Source organism: Entelurus aequoreus, linkage group LG23 (assembly GCF_033978785.1).
Source record: "Entelurus aequoreus isolate RoL-2023_Sb linkage group LG23, RoL_Eaeq_v1.1, whole genome shotgun sequence".
Lineage (NCBI taxonomy): Eukaryota > Metazoa > Chordata > Actinopteri > Syngnathiformes > Syngnathidae > Entelurus > Entelurus aequoreus.
Genome location: NC_084753.1, coordinates 1,538,162 through 1,553,161, shown reverse-complemented (window position 1 = coordinate 1,553,161; position 15,000 = coordinate 1,538,162). Strand labels below are relative to the sequence as shown.

At 30.5% G+C, this 15,000-nt stretch overlaps 1 long non-coding RNA gene across 4 annotated transcripts in view; it reads right to left on the bottom strand.

The window, feature by feature from the left end:
- Window positions 1-11,550, bottom strand: part of LOC133640473 (uncharacterized) — a 117,903-nt gene extending 106,353 nt beyond the window's left edge. For 3 of the 4 annotated variants that reach the window (XR_009824164.1, XR_009824162.1, XR_009824163.1), the window contains exons 1-2: window positions 11,436-11,544; window positions 10,708-10,846 (exon numbers count right to left, since the gene is read on the bottom strand). This is a non-coding gene — a long non-coding RNA (uncharacterized LOC133640473). Of the gene's footprint in view, window positions 1-10,707; window positions 10,847-11,435 lie in introns of all 4 variants that reach the window. The other variant, XR_009824165.1, reaches the window with a different exon arrangement.
- Between the last annotated feature and the right edge of the window lie 3,450 nt (window positions 11,551-15,000).

The following is a 15,000-nucleotide window of genomic DNA, read 5'->3' as shown; positions in this document are numbered from 1 at the left end:
ATTAGATTACTTAAAATAAAAAATAATTATATAAGTAAAAAGTCATTAAGTTACTTAAACAAATTGCCATTAAATGACAAAAAATTCCATTGTATTACTAAAGAAGGCCATTTAAATTACTAAACAAGTGACATTAAAAAAACTAAACAATGGGATTAAGTTACAAAAAGTACGAATAAATCCTTAAAAAAATGACATTAAAAACTAAAAATGCCATTAAAATATTAAAAACATACCATTGAATTACTTTTAAAAAATGCATATTACATAACCATTACTGATTGTAATGGAATTGATATGGATACGATAAAAAAGGTTATAGAAGAGATATCAGGACCATTAATGTATATTAGTAACCTATCATTTCAAACAGGTACATTTCCAAACAAAATGAAAATAGCTAAAGTTGCACCAATTTATAAGACTGGAGATAAACATCAATTTACAAATTATAGACCTGTTTCTTTACTTCCACAATTTTCTAAAATCATTGAAAAACTGTTTAATAACAGATTAGAGAGTTTCATAAATAAAAATAGAATACTTGAAGAGAACCAATATGGATACAGAGCTAATGTCTCAAATTCAATGGCTTTAATTGAAATTACAGAAGAAATTACCAATGCAATAGACAGTAAAAAATGTGCAGCAGCAGTTTTTATGGATCTAACTAAAGCATTTGACACAATTAATCACAATATTTCAATCAAAAAACTAGAACGATATGGCATCAGAGGGTTAGTCTTAAACTGGATAAGAAGTTATCTAACGAACAGGAAACAATACGTGAAGCTAGGCGAACACACATCTACAACGCTAAATATATCCTGTGGTGTACCTCAGGGATCAATATTAGGACCTAAATTATTCAATCTCTATATAAATGACATTTGTAAAGTTACAAAAGATTTAAAGTTAGTATTATTTGCGGATGATACAACAGCGTTTTGTTCAGGAGAGAACACACAGGAGATAATACAAATAATAACAGAAGAAATTAACAAATTAAAAAGATGGTTTGACAAAAACAGACTATCGTTGAATCTTAGTAAAACTAAAATAATGCTATTTGGCAACAGTAGAAGAGAAAGTCAAACACAAATACAAATAGACGGAATAGAAATTGAAAGAGTAAATGAAACCAAATTTGTAGGTATAATGATTGATGATAAATTGAACTGGAAATCTCACGTAAAAAATATACAACATAAAGTAGCAAGAAACACGTCAATAATGAATAAAGCAAAACATGTTCTAGACAAAAAATCACTTCATATTCTCTACTGCTCACTAGTGTTACCATATCTGAGCTACTGTGTAGAAATATGGGGAAATAATTACAAAAGTACACTTCATTCATTAACGGTGTTACAAAAAAGATCAGTTAGAATAATACATAATGTTGGATATAGAGAACATACTAACCCTTTATTTATTGAATCAAAGATACTGAAATTCCACAACATAGTGAATTTGCAAACAGCTAAAATTATGCACAAAGCAAACTATAACCTGCTAACCAAGAATATACAACAATTCTTCTCAACAAAAGAGGAGAAATATAATCTTAGAGAAAAATGTAATTTAAAACATTTGTACGCACGTACAACACTTAAGACCTTCAGTATATCAGTATGTGGAATTAAATTATGGAATGGATTAAGCAAAGCAATCAAACAATGTACTAATATGATCCACTTCAAGAAACTCTTCAAACTCAAAGTGTTTACAAAGTACAAAGAAGAAGAACCATGACAAACATTTTCAATTTATTTCATCCATCCATTCATTCATTCATTCTTAAAGTAATCTTACTTATCTCATCATATGAAATATGACTTTCTTCACCAATTATTATTATTCAATTCTTACTATTATTTATTTTTATTGTGATTACATATGGAGTTTATTGTGAAAAAATTGAGAACAGGAAGTGAATAAAAAAAGTTTCAGCAACTGTTATGTAAAGAAAAGGGGTAGGATTAAATAAGCTCTGCTTCTTCCTACTCCTTTTCGAACATGTTGAAAAGAGAAACTGGAAATTGTGATGTATCATGTTGTATGCTTGCATGTTCGAAATAAACTCAAACTCAACTCAACTCAAAAAATTACCATGAAAATACAAAAAATTGCAATGAAATAACTAAAAACGGCCATTAAATTACTAAATGCCATTTGAATGACTCAACAATTGACATTACATAAAAAAAAAAAAAAGATTAAATTACTAAAAAAATGCAATTAAATAACTAAAGCTAAAATTAAATTACTAAAAACAATTGCACTGAAATAACTAAAAATGCCTTTGCGGGTCCTACAGGGCACAGATTCACATCAAATCCAATGGTGCCATGTTGCGGTACCTGGGCTGCCAACAAAGAAATTAACTCAAAAAACGCTCCAAGGTAAGTAAAGTGAGGCTCCACCTTTCCAAAAAATACACTAGCTTGATTGCTAACATACATTTGGCTTTGCTATTGACATGCCACTGACTAGCATTAGCGATTTCACATGGCCATTTCAACACCTCCAAATGTGTTAATGAAAACTGCAACTTACAATCAAACAATGCAATGCTTACAGTATCAACACTTTTTAGGGAGCAACAAAAAACAAAGGAACACACCATCAACTACACACTACTGCTATTTAACGCCTTGGACTTGCAACTGCTCATTTTTAAATGTTGCAATAAAAAATGGTTTCCCTTCTTGCTCGCTCCTGTCGTCCATTAGCAACACCAGCAGTGTTTATTAAAATAAAATAAAAAAATCAGACAACTGGGACACCCGTGACTAATTAGTGCTCAATTATTTTTCACTAAAGACTGCGAACGTAGGCGAAAAGACGAGCGCGGCGTTGGCCTCAGAAGGTTTCCAGCAGCAGAGAAACCTCTCTGGGCGGAGATAATGATTGTTTATGTGAGATTGAAATTATATCGTATATGAAGCTATAACAGGGAACACTGACCCTCGGCCAATCCGGGCGCTCTCTCATCAGCCGCCATGGGAAAGTCTTAAAAGAGCAACTCCGCACCATGTGAGCGTTTTGGCCGAGCGGAGCGCTTTACGCTGAAAATCCCGCCCAGTTAGTTAGCTAAGCGTTGGTCAGCGCTCTTCCAAAGTGTGGCCATTTGCAGCCTGCAGCTATTTTTGTACACATTCTGCAAATAACATGAAAAAATAATAATAATCATACAAAAAAAAAAAAAACATAAAAAAGTAGAATAAAGGAGCAAACAGGTGAAATGTAAAGTTGCAATGTTGACTCGAGTTGGACCCCAACGCAGAGCTTCAAAATAAATACAAATAATAACAAACATAGCACTGAAAAAAAGAGTGAGGAAAGACACTGAGCAACAGAGAACGAGAAGCGTGAATGGAACCAAAGCAAATGAGGCGTACACAACTGGAAGGGTGAAACATCAGGACATCAGGACAGTTAGCTAGGCGTTGGTCAGCGCTCTTCCAAAGTGTGGCCATTTGCAGCCTGCAGCTATTTGTGTACACATTCTGCAAATAACATAAAAAAATAAATAATAATCATACCAAAAAAAAAAAAAAAACATTAAAAAGTAGAATAAAAGAGCAAACGGGTGAAATGTAAAGTTGCAATGTTGACTCGAGTTGGACCCCAACGCAGAGCTTCAAAATAAATACGAATAGTAACAAACATAGCACTGAAAAAAGAGTGAGGAAAGACACTGAGCAACAAAGAACGAGGAGCGTGAGTGGAGCCAAAGCAAATGAGGCGTACACAACTGGAAGGGTGAAACATCATGACATCAGGACAGTTAGCTAAGCGTTGGTCAGCGCTCTTCCAAAGTGTGGCCATTTGCAGCCTGCAGCTATTTGTGTACACATTCTGCAAATAACATTAAAAAAATAATAATAATCATACCAAAAAAAACCAAAACATTAAAAAGTAGAATAAAAGAGCAAACAGGTGAAATGTAAAGTTGCAATGTTGACTCGAGTTGGACCCCAACGCAGAGCTTCAAAATAAATACGAATAATAACAAACATAGCACTGAAAAAAGAGTGAGGAAAGACACTGAGCAACAAAGAACGAGGAGCGTGAGTGGAGCCAAAGCAAATGAGGCGTACACAACTGGAAGGGTGAAACATCAGGACATCAGGACCATTAGTTAGCTAAGCGTTGGTCAGCGCTCTTCCAAAGTGTGGCCATTTGCAGCCTGCAGCTGTTTTTGTACACATTCTGTAAATAACACCAAAAAATAATAATAATCATACCAAAAAAAACAAAAAACATTAAAAAGTAGAATAAAAGAGAAAACGGGTGACATATAAAGTTGCAATGTTGACTCGAGTTGGACCCCAACGCAGAGCTTCAAAATAAATACAAATAATAAACATAGCACTGAAAAAAAGAGTGAGGAAAGACACTGAGCAACAGAGAATGAGAAGCGTGAGTGGAGCCAAAGCAGAGGAGGCGTACACAACTGGAAGGGTGAAACATCAAGACATCTAGGGGACTGGAGAGAGTCGCCCAGAAGCCAGGCGACAGCAGAGATGCCAGATCATGACTCTAATAACGCACACATCTGCCATGCGGGCTGTTTTTTTTCTTTAAAACTGTCATTGCTCAAAAAATAATAACGAATCAAAATAAATCCTGTTATGAATTAATGACCTATTTAAGGCGCCAATTACTTCACATCAAATATTCCACTTTGAAATATTTTTTAGGGGTAAAATATTGCATGTTTTGTGTTTTCGCCAGGTAATCGAAGTTGATCTGGATATCTTAGGGTTAACAAAAAACAAAAATGTATACATTTTTTAAATTGTATTATTTTTAACATTTTATGAGTGGGGCCATTTTGGATCCTCAAGGATTTTAGAGGTTTCTATTTTACTTTTATTGCTAAAAAAAAACAAAAAAAACAATGAATCACAAAAATGGTTGTCATGAATTATTTACCTATTTAAGGTTTCAATTACTTCCCACTTTGAAATATTTTTTGGGGTAAAATATTATATGTTTTGTGTTTTCCGCCATATGAAACTTTGAAAAAAAGGCTTACAGACAGACAAAAAAAACAGCATTAAAACAATAATAACATCTTGTAATCGATGGATAGATTTGAAGTTGATCCGGAAATCTTAGGGTTAAAAAAACTTATTTTTAAAATAAAAAAATAAAAAAAGTTTTCTATTGTAATTGTTTTAACAATATATGAGTGGGGCCCTTTTGGATCCTTAAGGAATTGTTTTACTTTATTTGCAAAAGAAAAAATAATGAATAAAAAAAAAAAGGTTGTTATGAATTATTCACCTATTTAAGGCTTCAATTACTTCACATCAAATATTACACTTTTTTTTTTTTTTTTAAAGAAAAATGCTGCATATGTTGTGTTGTCAAAAAAACAAACAAGCAAAAAATAACAGTGTTGTATTTCAATAAAAAAAAAATAAAAAATGATTTATTTTTTAAACTTTAACGTGTGGTACCATTGTGGATTCCTCAGGAGTTCAGTGGGATTTTAAATTGTTGTTGCTCAAAAAATAATAATGAATCAAAATCAATGTTGCGAAACACTGATCTTTTTAAGGGTCCAATTACTTCACATCAAATATTCCAATTTGAACATTTTTTGGGGGTAAAATTTATTTGACAAAAAGGCATACAAACAAACAAAATAAAACATTTAAAAAAAAGATAACATCTTGTAATCGATGGATAGATTTGAAGTTAACAAAAATGAAAAAAAAAAAAAAATTAAATTATTTTTAACATTTTATGAGATGGGCCTTTTTGGATCCTTAAGTATTTTAGAGGGTTTTTTTGTTGTTTTTTTAGAAACTTTTATTGCTAAAAAAATAATAATAAATCAAAAAATGTCATGAATGATTTACCTATTTAAGGCTTCAATTACTTCACATCAAACATCCCACTTTGAAATATTTTTTTTGAAGAAACATGTTGCATATTTTGTGTGTTTACCAAATTAAAAAAGTATAATTTATTTTTAAATTTTGATGAGTGGTACCATTTCGGATACCTAAGGATTTTAGTGGGATATAAAATTGTTATAGCTCAAAAAATAATAATGAATCAAAATCAATGCTATAAATTATTGATCTATTTAAGGCTCCAATTATTTCGCAACAAATATTCAACTTAAAAACATTTTTTTAAAGAAACTTTTGCATACGTTGTGTTTTTGCCGAAGAAAAAGTAAAATATTTGATTTATTTTTTTTAATTCAATGAGAATTTTAGTGAGATTTTTTTTTCCAATTAATTCACATCAAATATTCCACTTTGAATTATTTTTTTAAAGAAAAATGTTGCATATTTTGTGTTTTTGCCAACAAAAAAACCCCAACAAAAAACATGGTTGTTTTTTGATTAAAAAAAGAAAGAAAGAAGCATGATTTATTTTAAAACTTTGATGAGTGGTACCATTTAGTGGGATTTAAAATGTTTATTGTTCAAAAAATAATAATGAATCAAAATCAATGTTATGAATTATTGATCTATTTAAGGCTCCAATTACTTCACATCAAATATTCCACTTTGAATTCTTTTTTTTAAAGAAAAATGTTACATATTTTGTCTTTTTGCCAAAAAAACAACAAAAAAAACAGGATTGCTTTTGATTAAAAAAAAAAAAAATAAAGTATGATTTATTCTTAAACTTTGATGAGTGGTACCATTTCGGATTCTAGTGGGATTTAAAATTGTTATTGCTCAAAGAATAATAATGAATCAAAATCAATGTTATGAATTATTGATCTATTTAAGGCTCCATTTATTTCGCATCAAATATTCCACTTTGAATTTTTTTTTTAAAGAAACTTTTGCATATGTTGTGTATTTGCCGAAGGAAAAAAAAAAAAAAGTTTGACCCATTTTTTAAACTTCAATGAGAATTTTTGTGAGATTTTTTTTTTTCCAATGAATTTTACATCAAATATTCCACTTCAAAAAATTTTGGGGAAAATAGTGCAGATGTTGTGCTTTTGCCAAAAAAAACAGGGTTTTCTTTGACAAAACGCGGATGAAACATAAAAAAAATATATATATATTCATATTGACGGATGTATTTGAAGTTGATCTGGAGATGTAATAGTTGAAAGTAAAAAAAAAATAATATTTTTTTAAACAGTTTAATGACTGAGACCCTTCCGAGTCCCAGGGACGGAACTTGAGGGAAGTCGTAAAGTAAAAGAAAACAACTATATATTATATTGGTTTTGAAAATGTTAAATATCAAAATGGCCGGCGCATTCTTTAATTTTTCAGCATGCGGCCCTCGGTGGAAAAAAGCCTAACTTAGATGATACCGCTCCAGCGACCGAGGACTAAAACCCTGACCACAGGAAAACCTCGGCGTTATTATCGCAGCTTTCCAAAGGCAGTAAAACAGCTGCCGTTTGACTCGGCGTGTTCTAATGAGAGCTGCGGCAAAGTCGGTAATGACACGTCGGCGCACAAAGCCCCCCCCCACCCCCCGACACTTCCTGCTGCGTGACCCCGGACTGCATGTGAAAACTCTGCGGGTGGAAAGAACGTTTCGAAGATTGAATCATGCGCCGCCAAGTACACGGTAGGAGAGAGGCTAGATGACCGACTGGCTTTTACCGAATGCGACACTACTGCCAGCTGTTCGCTTTATTTTACAGAGGAGGGACCATATCCCCCTTGTACGTGTCTTTGGCCACCAGGGTGCCCTAATGTTCTACAGTATATACTGGAGGATTGTACGTGATATCATTTGGCACACACACACACACACATATACATACATACATACACATATATATATATATATATATATATATATATATATATATATATATATATATATATATATATATATATATATATATATATATATATATATATATATATATATATATATATATATATATAAATAAATCAATACAAATACCATTACATTACTAAAAACATTCGCAATGAAATAACTAAAATGGCATCATATTACTAAAACAAATTGCCGATAAACAACTTAATATGCCATTAGATTAGTAAAGAATGCCATTTAGATTACTAAATTAACATTAAATAACAAAAATGCCATTCAGTTACAAAAATGACCATTCAATTACTTAGAAATGTTGCAATGAAATAACAAAAAAAAACATAACATTTCAAAACATATTTATTTAAATAACTGAAAAATAGTAAAAAATTACAAAAACACAATTAAATAGCTAGAAAATACCATGCTACTTCATTCCATTGATATTTTGCCATATTCATCCATTACGTTACTAAATAATGTCATTTGATTAGATAGATAGTACTTTATTAATAACAAGTCTGATTACTATATATATATATATATATATATATATATATATATATATATATATATATATATATATATATATATATATATATATATATATATATATATATAATATCAAATATATATAAATAACTAAAAATACCAATAAATTACTAAAAACAATTGCAATGAAATAATTAAATTGCATTAAATTACTAAAACAAATTGCCAATAAACAACTAAAAATACCATTAAATTAGTAAAGGTCTTTTAAATTAATAAACACATGACATTAACTAACAAAAATGCCATTCAGTTACAAAAATTACCATCAAATTACTTAGAACATTTGCAATGAAATAACTAAAAATTATTCCATAAAATAACTAAAAAATACCATTTAATTACTAAACACAATGTAATTAAATATCTAAAAATAGCATTAAATTGCAAAAGAAAATCATTAAATAACTAAAAAAATACCATGCTACTTCATTCCATTTTTATTTTTACCATGTTCATTATTGTCGTGGTCATCCATTAAGTTACTAAATAATGTATCATTTGATTAATAACAAGTCTGATTAATAACAAGTCTGATTAACATACATACATATACACATATATTATTATATATATAATATTAATATATATATATATATAATATATATATAATAATTATATATATAATATATAGTATATATATATATATAATATATTATATATATATATATATATATATATATAAATAACTAAAAATACCAATACATTACTAAAAACAATTGCAATGAAATAACTAAAATGGTAATATATTACTCAAAACAAATTGCCAATAAACAACTAAACATGCCATTAAATTAGTAAAGAAGGTATTTTAAATTACTAAACAATTGACATTAAATAACAAAAAATGCCATTCAGTTACAAAAATTACCATTAAATTACTTAGAACATTTGCAATGAAATAACAACAAAATACCATGAAATTACTAAAAATTCCATTAAATAACTAAAATATACCATTAAATTACTAAACACAATTTAATTAGATAACCAAAAATACCATTAAATTACAAAAAAAAATCCTTAAATAACAAAAAAATACCATGCTACTTCATTCCATTTTTATTTTTTGCCATGTTCATTGTTGTCGTGTTCATCCATTAAGTTACTAAATAATGTCATTTGATTAACAACAAGTCTGATTAATATATATATATCTATATATATATATATATATATATATATATATATTATATATATATATATATATATATATATATATATATATATATAATATATATATATACACTTTACATGGCCAAACTCTTTTAGCCCAATGTGGCCCCCAAGTCAAAAAGTTTGGACACCCCTGCCCTAAAAAGAAGTTATTATGTCTCACTGAAAAATTACTATTGTAACTTACTTTAAGTTTGTTTAGATATTTTGACCAGAAATTACAAATGTGTACTTGGTGAGATTGTGAATATTCTATTGCACGAACATCTGGCAACAAACCATCTCCGCAAGGAAGGCGACACTGACAGATAAACCCCCCTGATTGGTGATCAGAGGCAGGTGAGTCCCCTCAACACTAACCAGGAGCAGGTGTGGAGGTCAGCGCTCATCAGCGGTGGAGAAAACGCCGCAAGAAAAATCCAAAGAAAAAATACGAGCCCGAGAACCGAAGGAACCAAGAACACCGGTCTTGATGGATCACGCCAATGTTACCGCCTCAGCAAAACACGAGTTAATGATAATGAATATTAGCGAATAATTCTTGTACCTCTTTAGCAGATTTATGGAAATAATGTAATAATAGCTCCATAAAACTGTCTAGGAGAAGAAGAAAAAAAGCCTAAAATAACAAGCTATGGACGTCACCTGCTGGAGGAATTAGGACAAAGTTGGGTATCAACTGTCAAAATCCTCTGCTAGGTATTAGTTGAAGAAATATTACTGCACCACCTGACATGTTTTTTTTTTTTTACTTAGCAGCTGCCAGACAGTGAGACCAAAAGACCAAAACAAACGACATATTTAATACCGTTTGTCTTTTAGTTTATGTTTGCCTTGGGTATATTTGACAGGTTTTTTCAAATTAATTATTTTATGTCAAAATGCACCAACTCTACATATTCATTCAGTAATTATTTGGGGTGTCATCATTTTTTTTTTAAATGGATGATTAATCACAAAATATTGCATTAACTATTCAATCAAATTCATCGTTTTTTGTAGAGGACTTAAAAAAAACACCGGATAACAATGATAGTAATTTTCCGGACTATAAAGCACACCAATATACAAGCCGCACCCACTAAATTTTAGGAAAAAATAATATGTTTCCATATATAAGCCGCACCGGACTATAAGCCGCAGATATAAACGTTGTAAAATTAGTTATTTGCACAAAAATATTCTTACCTTAATTGTTTCCAAACGGTGTCTGTAACACGGCAGTAAAACGGCTGATCAAAAAAAACGGAAGTCATCGCCGTGGACCCACTAGCTGCGCAAGCTAGCTCTCCAATCACAATAAGACATCTTGGTGAGTTTTACGAATCTGAAACAATACAAACAGAATGCCATTGTAAGTTAATAATACTAACATAGACAATTGTAGACAAGTTAGCACAATAGCTAATGTTAATGCCACTAGGGTCATTACATTAAAATAGCACGCACCAATATGCATGAAAACACTCCTACATACATCACACATGGGACGCTTTATTAAGTAAAAATTGGTTTAGTTATATTGTAAAACTTAAAAAAGTTGCTTGGAGTGATGAATGAAGAATCCCTACGAGTAGAACCGCTATGGATGGCTAGAAAACAAAACAGCACTTCTACCTTCGGTTCAAAGCACTAAATGGATGAGCGAACTCGTTCAATAGATGGCGGCATAGCACAAACAATAACACGCCCTTTCAGCGTATTTGCCTGGTCTTTTTTTGGGGGGGGGGGAAACTATTAGCATTACATCCATTGGCTGATTTTACGTGGCGATTTCAACACCTCCAAATGTGTTAATGAAAACTACAACCGAGATGCGCTTTTACAATCAAAGAGCTGGTGTGTAATAAGTACACTACTTAGAGTATTAACACTTTTTAGGGCGCAACAAGAACATCATTGTAAGCTTCGCGTACTCGCAGACTCACGGATATCCACTCTGGAAGCTAGTTGTGCAGGGTTAAACAAAGTTTTAACGTTTTCCAGTTTAGACTTTTCAGTCTCACCAGTCCTCCTCCTCCTTCTTCTTCTGCTCCCGGCCGCTCACTGTTAAAGACAACCGATGATTGGATTAACACGTACCACCTTTGAAATCTAATCACCTGCCAGCTGTGTCTCGCCGTCAGCACATGCCCCGACAGTGCCCGCCCTCAGTACCATGGACAGCGGCAGTGACTTTTCCTCCTGCAAGCAGCGCTGACTACACCCCCTCCCACAATCATACTTGCAAATGAGACTCAGAAATGTGATACTAAAACAAGATATAATAACTGGACAGCAGTTATCATAATCGTCATTACATTAAAATAGTACACACCAACATGCATGAAAACTCTCCTACAGACATCACACATGGGACGCTTTATTAAGCAAGAATTGGTTTAGTTATATTGAAAAACTTACAAACGTTGCTTGGAGAGATAAACAAAGAATCCATACGAGTAAAAACGCTATGGATAACTAGAAGACTGAAAAGGACTTCTACTTCCAGTTGAAAGCTCTGTCCAAACAGAGCTAGCAAACTCGTCCAAAAGGTGGCGCCATAGCACAAAAAAATAAGTGTATTTAATTGAGGGGGTTTTTTTGTAAACAATTTTTATGGCCGTCAATAAAGAAAAATACATAAATTAGCCACACCGCCCCAAAAGCCGCAGGGTTCAAAGTGTAGGAAAAAAGTAGCGGCTTTTAGCCCGGAATTTAAGGTAATAAAAGGCACAAAAGCTGACACAGACAATACAATACAGAGAAAATTAGAGATCGGCAGATATGTTTTTTTCAGGGCCGATACTGATGCCGATTATTAGTAGTCAATGAGGTTGATAACTGATATTAGGAGGCGATATTCATTTGCAGTAAAAGGTTTTTAAACATGAATAATATAAATCAGTAAACATCTGGACAAGGCTTTGGGTTTTTTTTTTAACATTATTTGTTTAGGAAAGGTGGGACCAGTAGTGACATAATGTTTAATGTTGTGTTTAATTTATCAACAAACACATTTTTTACACGTGTCTTAGAGGAGCATCAACATTTGCATTTCATCCCCTGGGAAAATTGGTCAAAATATGTCATTTCTCTACATCACAATAAACTCAACTTTATAGATTTAATACATTGAAACATTGCCAATATTTAAATAAAAACAATTCCGGGCTCCGTCACGTAGATTATAGTTGAGACATGTTTCAAGATGGCTGACATCATTTCTTCTTGGATGTTACAGAAAGTACAAGAATGTTGCCTGCTCCTCCTTTGCTTATATAATCATCTACTATTTGTCAAGATATTTACACAAAGTTTGCATTTTTGGCAGAGATATCTTTACTGTCGTCTTCATGTCCGTCCGTGTCTGTCGCGTTATTTGATTGAATGACGGAACATGAAAGTCGTGGCGCTCCTTTGATGAGCCCACACTTGAGAGTGTCGCGAATAGAGGCGTGTCGAGCGACTCGCTCCAGTAGCCGAAACAAACAAAACGCAACCAAGGAGACGCCAGGAAAGAAGGACAAAGACAGGATTTCCAGGGAAAAATTTGAGAAGAATCCTCACAGGAACTCAAATAAGTGATATCAAAACATAATTGAGGAGAATTATTGATCAAAACAGTATTTTTTTTATTCCTAAATGAATTAAATTAATAGAAAATTGCGCTACATTTCTCATGCAGGGCATACTTTACTAATTATAATTTTTTTTAAATACAAAATATTGGTATCATATGTTTATATATGGTAGTTGTTGACGTAGATCTGTTGTCGTGAAAAAAATAAAAAAATAAATATATATATATATATATATATATATATATATATATATATATATATATATATATATACTGAAATAAATTAAATAAAAAAAAATATATATATATATGTACATATATATATATGTATATATATATATATATATATATATATATATATATATATATATATATATATACATATACATATATATATACATACACACACACATATATATATACACACACATACATATATATATACACACACATACATATATATATATATATATGTATATATATATATATACATATATATATATATATATATATATACATATATATATATATATATATATATATACATATATATATATATATATATATATATATATATATATATATATATATATATATATATATACATATATACATATATATATATATATATATATACATACATACATAGATATACATAAATATATATATATATATATATATATATACATACATACATAGATATACATAAATATATATACATATATGTATTTAAGTGTGTAAATATGAATATACATATATATATATATATATATATATATATATATATATATATATATATATATATATATATATATATATATATATATATATATATATATAAATATATATATAAATATATATATATATAATTTTTTGAAAATTTAATTACATTTTTTATTTTTGTATTCTATTTTTTTTAAATGTTTTTGTTATATATATATATATATATATATATATATATATATATATATATATATATATATATATATATATATATATATATATATATATATATATATATATATATATATATATATATATATATATATATATATATTTTTTTTTTTTTTTTTTTTTTTTTAATACATTTTTTTTTTTTATATTTAATAATCGGCGATTTCTACAAAACAAACAAAACCACCTAAACTAAAATTGGGACTTAAAAACGTGAATACAAATAATAACCACAATAAAACCAAATAAATTGGAATCGATAAACAATTTAATCAAAACCAAATAAAATATTATATGAGTAAGAATTAGAATAACAATTTTTTGTTAGTATTTTTATAGTTTATATAATTCTTAAACGCAATTTATTTTTACCTTGAATGTTTTTTTACCTTGACCGCAGATGGTTATCCGGAAGGTTTTGCTGTAGGGCGGGTGTCTTGAACTCGGTTAAAATTAGTTTTTAACCATGTGACTAAAAAATACGTCTATCAACAGCTACGGTCGGGCCCCTGAGCTCAAGTCATTAGGAATGTCAAATTAAACGTCACATGCTTTAATTTTGAAAACGTCCCCTGGACAGAGTCGGAGAGGTACCGCTTGCTGAAAGGAAGTCCCTCCCTGTGTTGCGCAATGTGCGTTTGTTGTGATGCAATAATATGTTTACTATGCGCTGCCTAGATTGCGTGTGCCGTGAAGTTGAGGGGCCACAGAAAAAGAGGTTTGAGGCGATCGGCGCACATTTTGAGCTTCAAAATATACCCCAACGGGCTTTTAGATAAAAGCGAGCTCATTTGCATATATTGGAGCCAAGAGTTGTCTTATCATGGAAGCACGACACATTTAAAACCGTTTATAAAAGCATGTTTTTTGAGGCCGCCGCTAGCAAGAGCGCTAGTAGCAGTAGGTGACACCGCTGGCGGCAATGTTGCCAACAAAATGTACCCTGGATAGTTAATCCTGACTAA